General features: G+C 38.9%; 1 protein-coding gene across 1 annotated transcript in view; it reads left to right on the top strand.

The window, feature by feature from the left end:
• Positions 1 to 15,371, top strand: part of LOC124124961 (receptor-type tyrosine-protein phosphatase epsilon-like) — a 61,858-nt gene that overhangs the window by 18,830 nt on the left and 27,657 nt on the right. The gene's annotated exons all lie outside the window — the stretch shown is intronic.

The following is a 15,371-nucleotide window of genomic DNA, read 5'->3' on the forward strand; positions in this document are numbered from 1 at the left end:
GATATCATAAGTCAAGCTTCATGTTTGGTGGACAATTCAAAATTAACAAGAAAGGGTTGTGGTATCAGTTATCCACAACACATCCTTATCATGTATTCAACATCACTGCTGGAATATTTGCTGAAAGCCATGTGAAACAATAATCAAACAAACCTATGTTGTTGACATTGTGCAATCTGCAAATCTACCAGATATATGTGAGCGAATGACAAAGTGATTAAATCCGTGGGGCTTTTAGCAATATTTCAGCAATATCATTGCAGGAAACACTTGAAATAGACTTCATACTATACCCATGCTAGGAATCAAAAGCGCGTCTTCGGCGTAACGAGTACAAATTTAGCTACTCTAAAGTCACCACAAGATAGAGCAATAGTTAGAGGGGTTATGCTAGGTACGAGACATGTGTACGGTGAAGAATTCTTTTGTGCATTTTCTTCCAGGTCGTGTATTAATACTAGTCGCACATAGTCGTAGTGTGAATAACCCGTGCAGTCAGTAAATACAATCACAATGCTCTATGTCAGAACTTGACTCTAGAAGACGTTGACTTACTTCCTGATGTACGTATACATGTCCACTCGTCAACATGGAGGGACACAGGCTCGGTGTCCTGCTGTGGATCTGTGTCTGTGTGCTTGACGTTGTAGCAGGTAGGTGCTCAAAAACGTACAATGGTTCTCGAAATGTTTATCTAAAATTGTGACATAAATATCGTCAAGAGAACTGTATTATTGGCGTGGTATGTCTGAGGCGTTAGGCAACAAACACTACAGTCTGAATTTTATTGACTAAATATGTAAGTGGTGGATGCTATCGTAAGAGAATAACATGCCGACCGTTTCCCCGAATACCTGGTGAAATCACTGATTTTCAGTGATCCATTGATTTAATTCTCAACACTACTTTGCTCTTAACGCCAAATGGAAACTGTATGGGCAGATAATCGAGATTGATTATTGTCTGGCGTTGACGTTCTTTTATGTTAAGAGTCCATTCAATGGTTTATTTATAGGGCTTATTTTCCTTAAAGTTTATTAAAAAAGTTGGACAATGTGTTATTATACACAGGTAGCATAAGAGCTACATAATATATTTCTGAGGTTATATTTATATGCTATACTTTGGTATTCTTGACTTATATTTGACAATACATTTAAGCTCTAGCTCCTTAGTACCATATATAGTAGTTTCCCAGTTAACAGTAAACTCTTGATAGGTCAAACTAACCTTCCTGTTGAACACTTGTTCCTTGTCAGACATCACACACATGCACCTGTTTGACACTTACGTGATACATTATTTCAGGATTCCTCACTAATAGTCTGACAAAATATGTATGTACTATTCTATTTATTTCCATCGTATGGAAATATGCTTTCCTCCATGCAGTGCTGCAATTTAGGAAATTAAATGTAAGGCCCTTAAGGGTCTGCACGTCTGTAAAACGTGTAGGCCAACTCAAAGTGCTCTAGGTCTACACGCAAGAATGGGCGACAATTGATTTTGAAAAGATATAAATGTGCACGTTCATACCTTTAACAAATTTGTAGAGGAACTATTGAAACTTTACATTTATGATTATTCACCATCTTTCATAAAAGTGTCGTTGAACTATATTGCTGATATTTATAACTGACCTGATTGTACATAGACATTCTGTTAACAATTGAAGTAAACAATGTGTCATGTTGATATTGTTTTCAGATCTATCATAAACTCTGTGTGTCTCTAAAACACAGAGCCTGGTATCACCACTTGTGTTAACTGTCAGTACGTGTTGGATACCTGGTAGCATCACTATTGTTCCACGATGGAGCGTGTTGGTACATCGCGCCGTCACTATTGCTAGCGGCGGTCGGGTAGCCTAGCTGTTAAAGCGTTCGCTCGTCACACCGAAGACCCGGGATCGATTACCGACATGGGTACAATGTGTGAAGCCCATTTATGGTGTCCCCCGCCGTGATATTGCTAGAATGTTGCTAAAAGCGGCGTAAGACCATACTCATTCACCCACTCACTATTGTTAGCGAAACTGTATGACAGGAGAGGTGAATTTTAATTTCGCACTCATTTCGAGTAACAAACCATTAGCGTGAGCTAATGTATCAAAGTATTCAAGATCCTTTCCTTCACACGCTTTTTATAAATATTATATGAGATTCCTGGTCAAGACCACAATCATATAGTTGGAATACTGATGAGTGTAGGGTTCAACAACAAGTGAAGAAGCCACACAGACTAACAAAGTTTGTTTGGGATGGCAGAGCAGGCACTATAGTTATACATAGTTTACAGTGGTGTAATAAGCTACCACAGTGGTGGTATTAGCTATCACTGTATTCATTGTGATCATGTTCATATTTGGAGAAAAGAAAGGAATGCGAATGAAGATGGTTGTGCTAGCTTTACATACTACATATGACAAGTACTCAAATCGGAGACAGATGGGGTGGAATTAGCTTTTCGGTACTTCGCCAATGCGACAATGTTGCTTTCTATTTATACTTTTGGGTAAAAATAAAAACAGTTCAAACAGCCAAATCAGGATTTTAATTTCACTCTGTATAGTCCATTTTTCCTCGTATCTCGTAGGAGTCTCTAATGCTTATGTTACAACAGTTCACTTGTTTCAAAATCTATGTTTGATCTATATTCGATACAGATAACACATATACACACTGATAAACTGTTATATAAGAGAATATTGCTCAATATAATATGTATGAACGAGAGGAGAATCCGTATTATAAAGAAGAAAAATAGTGTTTGTTTCATGCAATATCAATTGACTGTTACACAGGCGAGAGAGACTCAGTGTCAGGCTACCTGTCTCTCGTGAATTAAGTATCCGTGCTTGACACATGATACAAACAATTACCTCAGGATTATACTTACATAGTAAGACAAAAGGATCATTTGCGATGATTATACATCAGAGTAATTGCTTATGTATATGTAACTTATAAAGTGATTTTGACTGATTGCATGCGGCATGTGATTGATTTCTAACATAAAATATATATAGTTTTAAAATGCATTTTATACACGTTTCTGTCAGCTTGCTCAATGTGTAAATCAGTGTCACATAAAGCAGGGAGATGTGCAATTGAAAATGAATTAAATATGGAAAGAGGGTTAATTATTTTTCAGGGTAAATCCTACTGTACTGTGCATTGTGTGTATTGTTTATTGTATTCCGAGTATGGTAATATATAATTACACAAGCTATCAATACCAGTAACTGTTCGATAAACGGGTAAAGTGTACTTTCTACTGTGCCTTCGGAGTAAGCGGTCGTTGTTGATAGATATATCCAAATCACAAACAAATTTGTGTATCAAGCATTCTGTCAAATGTGTTGATGACCAAAGGACTGCCAGGATTTATAAGGAGTGGAACATCTGTGATAAAATGGCAGTTTTCCTAAAGATGTGAATCCTACATGCAGAACAGCCGATGTGGTAGGCATAGAGATTTACAATGTCGTGAACATATGGTCAACTGTATACTAGTCATAGTTTATTATATCTAAATGTGCGACGCGAACAGACAGTGTTGTAAAACTGTAAAAAGTAGAACACACTGACCACGACTGTAGGATTGTGTCCCTTTAACAAGTCCCTGGCGTAGGTAGTCAAAAATCATGAACTTCAAGCCATGCTCGAATGCATCTGCATTTACACAGGATAAGCATGACTTTGTATTCATTGTATGCTGAGTTCTTTCAGTCCGCCTGCTATTTGCTTTACAGCACTATCATTCTTCAAACCCTGCAGAACATGAATGGAAGAATGTATTTGTTGGTATACGTGTGCAGTAGGCCAATTGAAGCTTCTGTGTACTTCTTCCTTTCAGCATTGGACTTTGTTGAAAGAATCTATTCATACTTAAATGAGGGCGACATGACGAGAATGTTAAGTGTATTGGCAGCATTGATTAAATGCGGTACGAATGTAACATGATTGCGTCTTAAACACCTCGACTATAGAATGACTGGGTCGAACTGTTTGATTACATTTAGCATAGGTAGATATGAGTAATACAGACGATTGTTTTCATTTCAGTAGGATCATTCTCAAACAAATTAAATCAACGCCAACATCATGATGGAGTGAGTGATCACTGATCAGTGAGTGAATGTTGTTTTGCGCTGTCAGTAATATTCCTGCTATACCACGACTGGATGTAAATATTTGAGATTTTGAATATTCTGTTTGGGGTCTGCGCTCTTTACCTATGTAGCGCTATATCAGAGGTCAAACGTGGGTCTTCGATCTCACACGAGAAAGCTTGTACCAATACACTATACCATCGCTCAGGCTAGTGCTTCGTTATATATCATGGTTATCTGGAGCCTGGCCAAACAGTCACGTGCTTGCCTTGTATGGGCGCATCTTTGGTTCCTCGTTGGTTCAAATGTGTACATTTGTGGGGTGAGGTGAAATTGGTTGAAACGTATGCAGGTGGTTCATTTCTACGTGTAAATCTCGTACCATGTCCATACTCATAAAGCTTTCACAATGAAATGCAAACAAATAAAACTATTTTCCCAGACATACTAATACATGCAAATAGTACTTTCATCACATTGAACAAGAAAAGGATGCGGTATCATTTGTCATTAACACAACATTATCGTATGTCCAGCATCATTGTCGGACTATGTGCTGTCCTTGAAATGATCCCAACACTATGTGCAAATATGCAAGTGCACGAAATGTCTATGTTTTGCCTTTGACAGAGTGATAACAGAATGGTAGCAATATCATTGCAGGAAACACCAGAAATAGCCTCCATTCTGTACCCATGTGGGGATTCAAACCCGGGTCTGCTGAATAAAGAGACACTGAGCTACGCTGTCGTCACGACAAAATAAAGCGATAGCTGAAAGAGTTATGCATTGTGTATGTTGTCCATGCCTTGCATAAGGACTAGCACATAGTCGTTGCGGGTAACCTGTGCATTCAGATAACAGCGTTCTACGTCATAACTTGAATGTAAATTGTAAGACTTCCTGGTGTACATGTCCACGCGTCAACATGGAGGGACACAGGCTCGGTGTCCTGCTGTGGGTCTGGGTCTGTGTTCTTGACGGTGTAGTAGGTAAGTGCTCAACAATGTACATGGAATGGTTCTTGAACATGCAAAGTGCGACCTTGATAACGCAACAAATTCTATCACTGGCGTGGTATTTCTTAGGCGTTAGGCGACAAACACTTACTTTTATTTAAATTGTGTGAGTGATTGGTGCTACAGGCAGAGCATGATCTGCCCACTATTCTATCGAGCACCAAGTGTCATAACTGATTTTCATTGCCCCATTCCTATAATTTTCATTCGATTATTCCCCTTAATGCCTGATGGAATCTGTGTTGCCAGGTAATCGAAACAGATTATTCTCTGGTGTTGCTTTTGCATGCTTACTGTATCTTCAGGGATGTTTTCTTTTCCAAATCTTAGATGGAAAATGTATTATTATATACAATTAGTACAGGGTTACTTTATATATCTTGCATTTCACATTGCATGATTCTAAACATAATGTTTATTTCTAGAAAAATTGATGTTCTAATATTTATACTTGACAATACATTTTGAGAAGATATTGTGTATTCATTATATACCATGATGCGAAGTCACATGTCCAAGTGATTATTAGCTCTTTAAGTACCATGTGTAATAGGTTTCCATGTTAAAGTTGATGAGATAGAGATACACAGAGAACCACAATTTAGTCAACATATGTATACAGATGTGTAGCAGTCATAGCTTGTTCTGCTTACATTACTAACATCAACGACGTGATAAAGCAATGCCTGGAAAGTTCCATGACAACATTACACTTCTGGCATGTGTTTCACTTGAAGATGAGTTGTTATTATGTGTATACTTACCGTCAGGCATACTGTTCATGAGCTTTGGCTGGTTCAAAAGAAATATGACTATGTTTTCTTTGTTGATCAATGTCACGGGGTGCTCCTTCAATCCACCGATTATAATATCTTTTTTCCTGAGTTGAACTGCCACAATGTATGAATGGTAGAAATCATATTCGGTATGCTTTGTCCATTCAGCATTTAACTTCCCCAGTCTGATTAGATTCTACTCTGTCTGAATGCGAGCGGCATGACCCGACTCTAAATCTACACCTCTGTAAACACAATGTTTGTGACTAGGTCAAAATGTTGGATTAAAGGCAAGGCTGTTTGAACAAAGTAATACATATGATAATTTTCATTTATTGGGAACGTTTTCAGATATTTTACTACTATGTTTCAGTGAGTGACACTGATGCCTATTTGAGGTGAGATGATATGAAAGTTTGAAGTATGAGACATCAGCACGATCATGGTGGAGTGAATGCCGATGAGTGGGCGAATGTTGTTTAGCGCCGCTGTCAGTAATATTCCAGCTATAACGCGACTATTTGTTAGGAATAAATTGCACTGTATCAGGGATCTTCAGCGTCTCAAGGGAATGTCAGAACCAGCAGCCCATCCCATCGTCCAGCCAAGGCGTTGTGCATTATTGTTAAATAAGTACACAACTATAGGGGCACGTCACTAACGTGAGGATACATGTAAGTCGGTTACTTGAGGGTACGTGTTTGATACTTGGCATCCTCACAATCTTAACGAGAGGGTACATGTTTGGTATTTGGCAGCACCCCTATTGTAACGTGAGGGTACCTGTTTGGTATTTGGCAGCACCCCTATTGTAACGTGAGGGTACCTGTTTGGTATTGGCAGCATCCCTATTGTAAGAATACACGTTGGGCACCTGGTATGTTCATGTGGGTTTAGACATCACAACATTAGTGGTACATTTCCCCGCGGATACTCATTGTGCCCCTCGCCCAACTGATCTATTTCTCTCAGCATACAAGTCAGGTTCTTTTACTACTTTGCTTTGAAGTTCAACTTCTGTTTCAAATATTTAGATCACCTCATGCATTTCAATCACATATTGATTTCATAACCGTATGATTTTATAATCTAGTGTATGGTAGGTATAGTCACCCGTGGAGTGTCACTGTCCATACTTCATGTAGATCATTTATATGAAATTTCTGTTACAGGCACCTGCCCAGCAGGTCAATACGGCAACATGTGCAGCTACCAGTGTCACTGTCCCCTGGTCAGTTGTAACACTTCTTCCGGTTGTCAATCTCCACATTGTTTCCACGGATGGTCTGGTCCAACTTGTCAGATAGGTACGCATGATAATTTGATTCCTTTCTTGAATTTATGACAGTTCAAAATGTGCTAGCATAATACATGTTACAATTATAAGCCCACGTCGGGTTGTCAGCCTCTATATAGTTAGCAGGGATGGTCAGCGCCAATGTGTCAGTAAGCGTAGTCTGTTGCAGTAGTGGCTTGTTCATTCAACGTAATAAATTCAATTTACTGGGCAGTTGACATCACAAGAACGATCTGCTGTAAAATTGAGAGATTAATGGTTCTGAGACTGATATGTTTTAAGACATATGTGTGATAAAACGTTCAATCAACGATATCCTTATGTCTGATAATAAACTATATCTAGAAGTGAATTTCGTAAATAACATTGAATGCCGTGTGCTGTGTTGCGATTTTAAATCTTTTTCTTAATATCACAGAAAATATTGCCCTCAACAAAACAACAACTTCATCCGATGGATACACTTTGCCGTCATCAAATGCCGTCAACGGGGACACGAGAGGGGACAATGAAACCAGATGCATTCTGTCAGCTTATGATGATGCCAGTATAAGATCTGCCTGGTGGAGGGTGGATCTGGGACAGAAAACACTGATACATGACGTCATCATCTACTTCAGAACTAACTGTGAGTAACATGAACTAATCCTTTGGGTGCCATTTTTAAGATTGAATGTTCCTATATGGAACATCATGTTCATCGTCATTTTAATGTCCATCCGACGATTTTATGCCAGTTTTTTTTTTCTGCAGAACAATACTTAGCAAGTGTTTCATTAGCTTCCAAATCCCCGGAAACGAAACTCATTGATCTGTTGGAGGAAAGTGGACGACGTGTTCGACTTCAAACATACACGCTGCGTGATGATGCTGAAATAACCCAAACCTTGTCATGCGGTGTCAGGCAACAGACACTCACGTTTGTATGTGAATTGTGTGAATGACGGGTGCCACAAGTAAGGCAGGACATAGCTGTTTTCGCAAACACCTGGTTTAATCTTCGATTTTCAGTGATCCATTCATATAAATTTCACAGCTACTTTGTCTTAATCGAATAATCGAGACTGGTTATTATCTACCATTGATGTTTAATATTACAACCATACCAAAAGTTCGCATTCAGCATTTATTTGATACCTCGTCGCAGCAAACATGTGTCAGATCAAACGGTGTTTACATCTTGTACCTGTCTCCATGGTCACTCCTGAGTGCCTAAATGTTTGTTCTACAGTGATTATGTTTAATGTTGACATTCGCATTCAAATTCCGTTTTAGTACCACTAAGGACACATGATATTTTGCAATAAGCCTCAAATTGGATCGTTACATTGGTAGCAGAGCATTTTCCGGACCAAATAATTGTTGACAAGCTGTCGTGACCTTGGATACGCCGTTGACGACAATGTTTAACTTGAACGGACGTGCACGCGTGTGCAAGGACACCATAAACAAAAAAATGTTTGTGAATTAAATCATAACTGTAAGGAAAACTTGTTTTAATCCATCAAGTAAGAACATGCGGTTGCAATTGTAATTAAGCCTATGTGATGCGAGAGAGAGGTATGACCTCGCATTCGAATGCGTTATGATAACAAACAAACAATTTCGAATCATATTTTTGCAACAACGCCAATGTAACCCATTCCTGTTCAGATGATGGTAAGTATAAGAAACTTATAATACTTATCACATACATACTGTTTTAACTCGCTCACAGTGTTATTCTTTGAAAATTAGATTTTCTTTCAATTAGATCTAACATAAATGATTAATGATTTAATACAAATAACAACCTGCGAATTCAACTGGTCTTGCTGATAAACGAGGATATTGCACATACTGCTGTTATGTTCTGATATCTTTGGTAGTGGTTTGTCGCTATTTTCACCTCGAGCCATGATAAAGAATACATATTAATGTTACTTCTCAGATATAAACTAACACGTTCCTAAGGCTAAAGGTAATGTTTTCAAAAGAAGACAACTTTTCTAAGATTCGAATCTGTTACAATACAATAATCATAATCCTGTTGTTTGTTGTGTAACAGATAAAGTTCGTCGGAATGGTATCCAGATCTACATCGCTGATACTGCCGCCTCCCCAACTGATGGAGCCAACTGCTACAACGTGACAGGGAACAGAGACGGGACAGGCATACCTGATGTTTTGATGATCACATGTTCTGGTGAAGGGCGCTATCTGGTCCTGTACACCACCACCACTGTCAACAAGGATGGTGATTTTAAAATTCCCATCATGGATTTCTGTGAAGTGGAGGTTAACGGTGGGGAGTTTTACATTATTCTCTGGTATGCATGATACAAACGACAAACAGATATCCGCCAGATCTTCTCTTACCTTTTACAGCTGACAAAAAAATAAGACCATGATAAAAATGAATATAATAGTACTGACCTTTATCACGATCTAAAACACATGCACTTATATCTGAAACACACTATCACATGATTATTTTATAGGAATTTAGAAGATGAATGTGTCTCTCTCATAAATAATACATTATAGTAACTATAGATGAACATCAAAAAGCTGATGGTGAACAAAACATCAACTACCAAACATGAACATGTCTTTTAAATAAATAAGCAGTTCGCACGTGGCTCTTTTCAAATGGCCTGATATTGAAAATGTATATGTCCACACATTATTAACCTGACAAAATAAGATGCATAGTATCATAGTTGACATGATTAAAAAAGGAATGCATTTTTCTCAATTCGGACAGATACATCAGAAAACGTGTTCTTGCCGTATGTGGCTGAACAACTGAGAACATGATGAAAATGAATATGATAGTACTGACCTTAATCGGTATTCTAAACACGATCTGAAACACATGCACTTATATTTGAAACATACTATCACAAGATTCTCTTATAGGAACTGAGAAGATGAATGTGTCTCGCTTTTGAATAATACATTGTAGTAACAATAGATGGAAACTTTTCTCAAATAGGTTGGAATGCATACTGCTTTTATTCAATTCCCATGTCTGTATTTATCACTGTCAGAATGCTACTTTAGATGTGTTTATGCGATTAAAGAATTGAGTCTCTTAAAACAGAAATATGAATATGTTCGTAAGCATTTAGCTTCTTTTATGCACCAACATGATGGTATGTGCGTGAGCGAGTACATGTTTGATAGTATTTATGTCTATGGTTTAAGTGTGTGGTCCTGGTACTTTCGGTACTAACTGTAGCAACTACTGCCACTGTGAAGGGAAGCCGTGCAACTCCTTGAACGGCGTCTGTCCGAGTGGAGTCTGTCGTCCTGGCTGGAAAATGGACAAGTGTGACACAGGTTTGTTGCTAAAAACGGATGTCAAATAACTATGGCTTCTTTTGTCATTCCTTTCAAACGGTATATCTATTATGAAAAAATAGTTATAAAATTTCATCTGATAAAAGGTCATTGTACTATTGTTTTTAGAGGGGCGGTCGGGTAGCGTAGTGGTTAAAGCGTTCGCTCGTTACGCCGAAGACCCGAGTTCGATTCTCGACATGGGTACAATGTGTGAATCTCATTTTTGGATTTCGTGATATTGCTGAAATATTGCAAGAAGCGGCGTAAAAAACATACTCCCTCACTTGCTCACGATTGTGTTTAGTTTAAAGTTTTTGTTAACTACAGAGGAACTTATCAATTTCATGATTCTAGCTTGTGATGGTGGCAGTTATGGCACAAACTGCACTCAGACTTGCTCAAACAGAAACTGCAAGAGCGGCAACTCTAGTTGTAACCACGTGACTGGGAAGTGTCTTGGGGGTTGTAAGGCTGGATGGGCTGGAACAGACTGTACGCAGGGTAAGTGGATAGTGCACCCAATTTCCGACAAAGTAGTAGCACACGTAATTAATTACGACCGGCCGAACAAATTTAGTGAACTATCCCAACGCTGATGGTGAACAAAACAATAAAAATCAAACATGAACATGTCTTTTAAATAAATTTAAAACTATTTCGCGATACGTTCGTGAAAGTGCCGTGAAAGTATCGCGAAAGTGACTCGAAAATGGCGCGATAATACCGCGAAAGTGGCTAGAAAATGGCGCGTAAATGGCGTGAAGTTTCGCGTTAGTGGCGCAAAAGTGCCGCGATAGTGCCGTGAAAGTGGCGCGATGGTGCCGTGAAAGTGGCGCGATAGTGCCGTGAAAGTGGCGCGATAGTACCGCGATAGTGCCGCAAAAGGGGGTAATAGTGCCGCAAAAGTGGCGCCATATTGGTACACTACATGTACACTTCAGAAATGCTGTCGCGTGTTACTTCCCCATGCATATCGGATGCGTAGATACATGTACATGTATGTTCGATCAGACCTGGAGCTGTATTAAGCGTGTTCCTCTTGTTATATTTAGAGAGGTGTAGGTGGTTACGTCCACTAACAGTACACTGCTTTACATGGATGTTCTTAAAAAGTGTATTTTTCGTGTATGAGAACGTAATTCCCAATGGTGCCTGAATACACTGTTTTTTTCTAAATTCACCCAGATTTTGGTTCTCGGTTCATCTGATTCATACAACTAAGGATTTACGTTCTGAAATGCTGAATGTTAACATCGGCCATCACAGTCTCTGTTTCATTTAGCATTCAAGATTCAGGATAAACCACATTTCGGTTTGACGTGCCTATGAAGCTTATACTTCTGATATTGGGGTCTTTAAGTTTCCTTAAAACGAAGTAAAAATCAGATGATACACGGATGATACATACATATGCAAGGAAGAGAATTTATGGATGACAACTTCTTTAATATTAGGAACACATTGTTTCGGAGTAATATTTACTGCTTCCTCGAGTGAAGGAATAAGTATACACCCCAAAACGCTGTGTTCCCGATAATATAGATGTTTTCCTTATGTGTTTCACTTCTAAATGCTTTTCAAAGACATCATACATACATGGTTTTAAAATGATGGGTCAAATACTGCGTTGTTTATCTGTTCCACATAGTGGTAAGTTGTAAATGAGTTTCTGTTCGTTAATCACTTGGTTTGTGCAAAGGATGATGCATGTACATGTATACAAATGTCGAGTGTTTGCAATCAGAGCTAGGTAACTGTAGTTGTGATTTGATGAATTCTTTATTCTCTAGACATTCGAGAGTAGATCGGACCGAAGCATTAATCACAATGAACAATATACTCAGAATATCTACTCCAATAAAAAAGCAACCCACGGTTTATTGTGTAACTTATAGCGAGACAACTCGGATAATTAATTACATTGTCTACTCACAATGCTAAGCAGGTGCACGAAATAACAGGAACACTTATATAACATCACAAACGAGGATGATGAAACCCATCTTCCAGCAAATTGTATTCATAATGCCTATCAAAGAGACGCTTGTATATTGGAGTAGGGTAGATTCAGCTGTGCACAGAATTGAATCACAGCGTTAACCAATGGCATTTAAGACGTCCTTACACTTAAGAACACATGTAATGCTCATTAGGAGAGAAGCACAACAGATATGAACGATATCGACAGGTTTGTGCGAGGATCAAGGATTCCCAGCTATTTGCGACACAAGATAATACTTCTTCGTCAGCAACATCTCACATATCCTGTGATACAAGCGAGATTGCTACAAGAAGATATGTGGAAAGTCTCAATAAAATCACTTCAGATGACCTCCAGAAGATACAAGGAAACCGGTCGTGTTAGTGACAGGGCAAGGAGCGGCAGACCACGCATCTTGACGGATTCTGACATCAGCTACATAGACGGCGTTATGCACTCAGATGACGAAACGTCCTCTCCTGAGTTACAACGTCTGCTTGAAGGTAAAAAAGAGTAAATCTGTTTCAACGGTTACAATTTGTCGTGAACGGAACAGACTCGGCTGGGTTCAGAAACAGACTCATTCGCCAACCGAACCGCGTGAAACGAAAACACTTTTGTGAGCAGGTCATGATGTCAAATGATACATTTGATGATTTCATATTCACGGATGAGTGCACAGTGAAGCTAGAGTCAACGCTAAAGAAATGTTTTCGGAAGAAAGGGAGTCCACCAAAATTTAAAAGCCGCCCAAAACATCCATATCAAGTACATGTTTGGGCAGGGATTTCAAGACGTGGCGCAACAGATATTTGTCTCTTCACGGTGACTATGGACAGCGAGGCTTATCAAGACATTCTAAAGGAGTTCTTAGTGCCTTTCATTCAGGACAAATACCCAGATGGTCATAGACTAATGCAGGACAACGATCCCAAGCATACCAGTAGGAGTACAACACAGTGGCTATCTTCAAACGGGATCCACCACTGGCCAACGCCTCCACAATCTCCAGATCTCAACCAAATCGAGAAAGCTTGGGCTTCGTTGAAATGGCATATTAGACGTCGGGTGAAACCGCGAACAAAGGATGAACTTATAAATGGCATTAAGTATTCTGGGCAACGATGGATCCAGGAGCATGCTGCAGACTTATCCGTAGTCTCGACACAGTTCTACCAAGGGTGTTAGAAGTAGATGGCGCTGCGTCTGGGTTTTGAACGCACTTTTGTATTTCTTATTTTTCAAAGTGCCAGCTGTAAAAATGCGTTAGGAATTAAAAATGAATGCAATTACGAATACGTCTAAACAAATATGATACCAAATAACCAATAGAAGTATTGGTTGCTATTAAATGTTGATCACAATAATGAATATCTTCTGTCTTTATTGTGCCAAGACTAAAGTCTATTCTTTTTACACAAAATACTTTGGACCGTATAATAACACATTACAATGGACGCTAGTTCATGTATATGAGGCGCAGTGTAGCAATTAAACGGGTTTTTTTATTCCATGGAAAAGAATTCCAGTTATCAGGGGTCAAATATATTAATGTAGTTTCTGTTATTAGGATATGGAAATAAAAATAACAAGTTTAACAGACGGACAAGCATTATATTTTCGTGTATCATGCTCAAAATAAGAGCTATACATAAAAAATAGTATAGCGACACGCATGTGCCGATACAAAACTTAAGGATACAAAATACTTTAATATACAAAAAGGTCAGTTTTTATGTGCACATTAGCCACTAGGGGTCGACCAATAAGCGATAATGACGTTTTCGGCTGTTAATGAAAGTTCATTTTCTTATGGACTGTGCTCACTACCGGGCGTTGTTTTGAGACGATCATGGTTGATGTTTGCACACGATTCCGCCAAAGGACACTATTACATGAAGTGACGAATAAAACTGATTTCAAGGGATTAATTTTAACAAGAATTCTATGTACACGGGAATACTGGGAATAACTGACTTACCTAAATACACTTGTATTGACATGTTACTTGAAAGCATTGATGGGTTTGCATTTGAGAGTAACTAAATATATTTAGCATGGAAAATAGCACAGTCAAAATCCCGCCATCCTTTACAGTGGCCGCCCGGTATATTCAAAGGCAATTGCATATATCTCTACAGAGGTGGAAATGGACATTGAAAACCAACGTGACGCTACTAATTGAACAATATTGAAAGTTGTTTTCGACTAGACAGGGTTAAAGATAAAGTTAAAGTTGTGAATTATTAACAGCAGATACATAGGATAAGTAACATTACATTTCATTTATATCATTGTTGGAATTTCAATTCCTTTCATTCGCCGACCCCACACGTATCTGTTTACTTGATTGATGGCGTCTACACATTCTTGTTTTTCCTTTGCTTTGTCCTTGGGTGGGAAGGTATTGAATACGACATCAAATATCATGGCCATCTTTGCGATGTCAAATGGCTGGACAGTGACGATCTGGCCTGACTTTATCATCCCGTACACATTTCTTTTATACGTTTCTCGCAGGGTGAAAACAGTTTTATAAAGTTCTTTTGCCAGCTGCTTACGGCTCCGTCCACCTCGCTGCCTTGCTTCTTCTACTACGCCCTGTTGAGTATTCCGTGAGTCCAGGGAGGTTTTAATGTTGATATCGCATATTTTGCATGGCAAATCTGCTACCCGCAGATACCAACATCTGCTTTCTGTGATGATGTTAGAGTGCGTTGATGTTATGGACGTGGCGGACGGCAATAGAGTGAATGTCGTTGAGAGGGGAGATGATGACAGTGGTGGTGACGACAATGCATTGTTAAACGGAGACAGGGCAGGTAATGAAAGGACTGATATTGGTTGAGGCGGTGTG

The sequence above is a fragment of the Haliotis rufescens genome, unplaced genomic scaffold, assembly GCF_023055435.1.
Source record: "Haliotis rufescens isolate VD_foot unplaced genomic scaffold, xgHalRufe1.0.p SCAF_2, whole genome shotgun sequence".
In the NCBI taxonomy this organism is placed as follows: domain Eukaryota; kingdom Metazoa; phylum Mollusca; class Gastropoda; order Lepetellida; family Haliotidae; genus Haliotis; species Haliotis rufescens.